The sequence below is a fragment of the Neomonachus schauinslandi genome, chromosome 5, assembly GCF_002201575.2.
Source record: "Neomonachus schauinslandi chromosome 5, ASM220157v2, whole genome shotgun sequence".
NCBI classification, from domain to species: Eukaryota; Metazoa; Chordata; class Mammalia; order Carnivora; family Phocidae; genus Neomonachus; species Neomonachus schauinslandi.
This window is the reverse complement of record NC_058407.1, coordinates 19,179,108-19,185,824: the sequence shown is the minus strand read 5'-3', so window position 1 is coordinate 19,185,824 and position 6,717 is coordinate 19,179,108. Positions and strand designations below refer to the sequence as shown.

Here is a 6,717-nt window from a genome sequence, read left to right as displayed (position 1 = left end):
TCTCAATAGATGCAGAAAAAGCATTTGACAAAGTACAGCATCCTTTCTTGATTAAAACTCTTCAGAGTATAGGGATAGAGGGTACATACCTCAATATCATAAAAGCCATCTATGAAAAACCCACAGCAAATATCATTCTCAATGGGGAAAAACTGAGAGCTTTTCCCCTAAGGTCAAGAACAAGGCAGGGATGTCCACCATCACCACTGCTATTCAACATAGTACCAGAAGTCCTAGCCACAGCAATCAGACAACAAAAAGAAATAAAGGCATCCAAATTGGCAAAGAAGAAGTCAAACTCTCACTCTTTGCAGATGATATGACACTTTATGTGGAAAACCTAAAAGACTCCACCCCAAAACTGCTAGAACTCATACAGGAATTCAGTCAAGTGGCAAGATATAAAATCAATGCACAGAAATCAGTGGCATTCCTATACACCAACAACAAGACAGAAGAAAGAGAAATTAAGGAGTCGATCCCATTTACAATTGCACCCCAAACCATAAGATACCTAGGAATAAATCTAACCAAAGAGGCAAAGAATCTGTACTCAGAAAACTATAGAATACTCATGAAAGAAATTGAGGAAAACATAAAGAAATGGAAAAAGATTCCATGCTCATGGATTGGAAGAACAAATATTGTTAAAATGCTATGCTACCTAGAGCAATTGACACACTTAATGCAATCCCTATCAAAATACCATCAACTTTTTTCAAAGAAATGGAACAAATAATCCTAAAATTTGTATGGAAACAGAAAACACCTCGAATAGCCAGAGGAACGTTGAAAAAGAAAAGCAAAGCTGGTGGCATCACAATTCCGGACTTCAAGCTCTATTACGAAGCTGTCATCATCAAGACAGTATGGTACTGGCACAAAAACAGACACATAGATCAATGGAACAGAACAGAGAGCCCAGAAATGGACCCTCAACTCTATGGTCAACTAATCTTCGACAAAGCAGGAAAGAATGTCCAATGGAAAAAAGACAGTCTCTTCAACAAATGGTGTTGGGAAAATTGGACAGCCACATGCAGAAGAATGAAACTGGACCATTTCCTTACACCACACACAAAAATAGACTCAAAATGGTTGAAAGACGTAAATGTGAGACAGGAGTCCATCAAAATCCTAAAGGAGAACACAGGCAGCAACCTCTTCAACCTCAACCACAGCAACTTCTTCCTAGAAACATTGCCAAAGGCAAGGGAAGCAAGGGCAAAAATGAATTATTGGGCCCTCATCAAGATAAAAAGCTTTTGCACAGCAAAAGAAACAGTCAACAAAACCAAAAGACACCCAACAGAATGGGAGAAGATATTTGCAAATGACATATCAGATAAAGGGCTAGTATCCAAAATCTATAAAGAACTTCTAAAACTCAACACCCAAAGAACAAATGATCCAATCAAGAAATGGGCAGAAGACATGAACAGACATTTTTTCAAAGAAGACTTCCAGATGGCCAACAGACACATGAAAAAGTGCTCAACATTGCTCAGCATCAGGGAATCCAAATCAAAACCACACCAGTCAGAATGGCTAAAATTAACAAGTCAGGAAACGACAGATGTTGGTGGGGATGCAGAGAAAGGGGAACCCTCCTACACTGTTGGTGGGAATGCAAGCTGGTGCAGCCAGTCTGGAAAACAGTATGGAGGGTCCTCAAAAAGTTGAAAATAGAGCTACCATATGATCCAGCAATTGCACTACTGGGCATTTACCCCAAAGATACAAATGTAGGGATCCGAAGGGGTACGTGCACCCTGATGTTTATAGCAGCAATGTCCGCAATAGCCAAACTGTCAAAAGAGCCAAGATGTCCATCGACAGATGAATGGATAAAGAAGAGGTGGTATATATATACAATGGAATATTATGCAGCCATCAAAAAGAATGAAATCTTGCCTTTTGCAATGACGTGGATGGAACTAGAGGGTATTATGCTGACTGAAATAAGCCAATCAGAGAAAGACATGTATCTCATGACCTCACTGATATGAGGAATTCTTAATCTCAGGAAACAAACTGAGGGTTGCTGGAGTGGTGGGGGGTGGGAAGCATGGGGTGTCTGGGTGATAGACATTGGGGAGCATATGTGCTATGGTGAGCACTGTGAAGTGTGCAAGACTGTTGAATCACAGATCTGTACCTCTGAAGCAAATAATACATTATATGTTTTAAAAAAAAGAAGAAGAAGAGGATAGGAGGGGAAGAATGAAGGGGGGAAATCGGAGGGAGAGACGAACCATGAGTGACTATGGACTCTGAAAAACAAGCTGAGGGTTCTAGAGGGGAGGGGGTGGGAGGATGGGTTGTCCTGGTGATGGGTATTAAAGAGGGCACGTTCTGCATGGAGCACTGGGTGTTATATGCAAACAATGAATCATGGAACACTTCATCAAAAACTAATGATGTAATATATGGTGATTAACATAAAAAAAAAAAGCATGGGCTCTGGGGTAGACCCCATGGGTTCACACAACAGTTATATTACTTATTGCCCATGCAACCTTGGGCAACTTCTTCACTTTTGTGTGTCACAAATACTTCATCTGCAAAATGAATATAATAGACAACACTACCTACTAATAAGAGGTGGGTAAGGAATAAATAATAGGTAAAACACTCAGAAGAGTGCCTGTCAATAGCAGGCACAGAATAAATGCTAGCTCCTGTGATACTAGGAAATCTGGTAGGCTCACCAGACTCTAAAAGCAAACACAACTCATGGGAAGACAGATGCTAAGATTTATAATACAGAAATGAGACCTTTCAGTTTCACCAAGAATAAGACAATGTCTTTGTTAAGTGAACAAAAGCCTAACTTGAATCATGAAACAGACTCACAGCCCCTCAGTCAATCCCAAAACTTGAGTCAGTTTATAGAACCCCTTGAATGAAGGGGGAGGCTGGGTCCCATTGATGACCAATACACTGCCAAAAATTCATGCTGTTAATCTTCCTCCTAATCTTCCCCCAGAGAGGCCTATAGCCTTTTTTTTCCAGGAAAACTGTGCATTGGGGAAAATAAATAATCAGAACTTTTGTGGACTGTTGGACATTGGCTCTGAACTGACACTGATTTTAGGAGCCCCAAAATATCACTATGGTATGGTCAGAGTACGGGTTTATGGAGATCAAGTTGATGAGACTTTAGCTCAGTTTTATCTAGCAGTATGCACCGTGGGTCCCTGAACCCACCTTGTGGTTATTTCCCCAGTTCTGAAATGCATGATAAGAATACACATACTCAGCAGATGGCAGAATCCCCACATTGGTCCGTGACCTGTGGAGTGAGGCCATTATCATGGAAAAGGCCAAATGACAGCTACTAGTACTGCCTCTTCCTAGAAAAATAGTAAACCAAAAGAAATACAGCATTCTTGGAGGGATTTCAGAGATTAGTGCCAACAATGAGGACTTAAAAGATGGAGAAATGGTGATCCTACCACATCCCCACTCACCTTGCCTATCTGGCCTACACAGAAGACAGATGGACCTTGAAGAATGACAGTGGACTATTACAAGCCTAACCAGGTGATGACTCCCATTACAACTGCTATATCAAATGTGTTGTTATTACTTGAGCAAATTAACACATCCCCTGGTACCTGGTATGCAGCTATTGATCTGGAAAATGCCTTTTTGTTCATCCCTGTCCATAGGCCCACCAGAAGCAATTCGCTTTCAGCTGGCAAGACCAGCAATACATTTTCATTGTCTTATCTCAGAAGTATGTCAACTCTTCAACCCTACATCATACTTTAGTTTTCAGGAATCTAGATCACCTTTCCCTTCTATAAGATATCATACTGGTCCATTACATTGATGACACTATGCTGATTGGACCTAGTGGGAAAGAAATAGCAACTACTCTACACTGATTGATAAGATGTTTACATGTCAGAATATGGCAAATAAATCCAACTAAAATTTAGGGTTCTTTTACCACAGTGAGGTTTCTAGGACCTCAGTGGTATGAAGCATGTCAGAATATATTTTCTAAGGTAGAAGATAAGTGGCCCTTTTTAGATTTTGGAGGCAACATATTCCTCATTTGAGTGCATTACTCCAGCCCATTTACTAAATGACCTGAAAAGTTGTTAATTTTGAGTGGGCCCAGAACAAAAAAAGGCTCTGCAATGGGTCCAGGTGGCTGTACATGCTGCTCTGCCACTTGGGCCACCTAATCCAGCTGATCCAGTGGTGCTTGAGTGTCAGTGGCAGATAGGGATGCTGTTTGGAGCCTTTTGCAGGTCTCTGTAGGTGAATTGCTGCACAATACTGCCATTTCTGTGGATAACTACTTTCCTTTTCAGAAACAGCTCTTGGCCTGCTACCTTTGTAGAGACTGGACACTTAACTATAGACTAAAACATTACCATGTGACCTGGGATGCCAGTCATGAACTGGGTGTTATCTGACCCATGGGTGTGCACAGCAGCACTTCATCAACAGATGCAAGTGGTTATGTATGTGATCAGGACCAAGTAGGCCATAAAGACACAAGTGAGTTATATGATAAAGTGGCCCAAATGCCCATAGCCTTTACTCCTACTATAATACCTTTTCTCTCTCAGCCTGCACTGTTACTCCAGAAGAGTCCTCTACCATCAGTTGGCAGAGAAGACTCGGGCCTTGCTTACAGGTAGTTCTGCATTATATGCAGGCACCACCAGAAAGTGGACAGCTGCAACACTATAGTCCCTTTCTGGGACATCCCTGAAGGACAGTGGTGGAGAGAAATCCTAACAGTGGGAAGAACTCCGAGCAGTGCACCTGGTTGATCACTTTACTTGGAAAGAGAAATCGCCAGACATGTGATTGATTATACACTGATTTATGGTCTGTGGCCAATGGTTTGGCTGGATGATGAAGGACTTGGAAGGAATATGATTAGAAAACTAATGACAAGGAAATGTGGGGAAGAGGTAAGTGAATAGACTTCTCTGAATGGGTAAGAGCGTGAAGAAATTTGTGTACGTGTAAGGCTCACCAAAAGGTGATCTCAGCAGAGGAGGATTTTAACAATGTGGATAGAATTATCTATTCTGTATATACCAGTTAGCCTCTTTCCCCAGCCACCCTGTCATTGCCCAATAGGCTCATGAACAAAGTGACCATGGTGGCAGGGATGGTGGTTATCCATGGGCTCAACAACATACACTACTGAAACTCAGCAAACTCAATCTGGCTACAGCTGCTGCTAAATGCCCATGTATCCACAGCACAGACCTACACTGAGTACCCGGGATGGCACTGTTCCCCAAGATCATCAGCCAGCTGTCTGGCCCCTTCCATCACGAAAGGGGAAACATTTTGTTCATACTGGAATAGACAGTCTGGATATAAATTTGCCCTCCCTGCATGCAATGCTTTTGCTAAAACCACCATCTGTGGACTCATACAATGCCTCATCTACCATTATGATATTGCACACAGCAGCACTTCTGGTCAAGGAACTCACTTCACAGCAAGAGAAGTGCAGCAATGGACCCATGCTCATAGAATTCACTGGTCTTACCATGTTCCCACCATCCTGAAGCAACTGTCTTGAGAGAATGGTGAAATGGCCTTTGAAGACTCAGTCACAGTGCAATCTAGGTGGGAATGCCTTGCAGAGCTGAGGCAAGGTTCTTTAGAAGGCCATATGTGCTCTGAATCAGCATCTAATATATGGTGCGATTTCTCTGATATAGCTAGGAATCACGGGTCTAACAATTAAGGGGTAGAAATAAGAGTGGCACTATTACCCCTAGTGACCCACTAGGAAAATTTTTGCTTCCTATTCCTGTGACCTTATGCTCTGCTGGCCTAGAAGCCTTAGCTCCAAAGGGAGGAATGACTCCCTCAGGAGAGACAACAATGATTTCATTGAACTGGAAATTAAAACTGCTGCCTTGCCACCTTGTACTCCTCATGCTTCTGAATCAACAGACTAAGAAGGGAGTTACTGTGCTGATCTGGTGATAGATCTCAATTACCAAGGGGAAATTGGATTACTAGTCCACTAAAAAGGTAAATAAGAGTATATTTGGAATACAGAGCATCTCTTAGTATTACTATGCCCTGTGATTAAGGTTAATGGAAAACTACAACAACCCAGTCCAAGTAGGACTACGGATGGCCCAAACTCTTCATGAATGAAACTTTGGGTCACCTCGCCAGATAAAGAACCACTTCCAGCTGAGATACTTGCTGAAGGCAAAGAAAATACAGAATGGACGGTGGATGAAGGTAGTTATAAATACAAATTACAACCATGTAACCAGTTACAGAAATGAGGACTGTGATTGTCATCAATATTTTTTCCTTATTTTGTTATAAATATGCACTTGTGTGTGTATATTTGTATATTTATATTTAAATATATTTATTTTATTTCTCTCTAATCCCTTTATCATGTAACATAAGATATATTGATTTTATATTGTGGTATTTAAGTATTGTTAACTTTACATCATAGTATTTGAGTAATGGGATACCAAGGAGAAGAGTAAATACCACTCAAGTATTCTACTTTCTCTTCTGGGGAAGGGGTTAGTGCATTTTTGGTTATAGGCAGGATAGTTGTATCATGTTAAGTAGAATTATGACCTTATTATTGTCTTCATGTGGAGATTAAGTATAGTTTAAGGAGATGCATGTGGGTGCCAAATTGATAAGGGGTGGAATTGTGTTATTTAATTTTGTGTCAACTTGACTGGA

The 6,717-nt window shown here is 41.1% G+C and overlaps 1 pseudogene; it reads left to right on the top strand.

Annotated features, from left to right (window-relative positions):
- The first annotated feature begins 2,931 nt into the window (after window positions 1-2,931).
- LOC110578179 lies at window positions 2,932-6,302 on the top strand (annotated as a pseudogene).
- The last annotated feature ends 415 nt before the right edge of the window (window positions 6,303-6,717 follow it).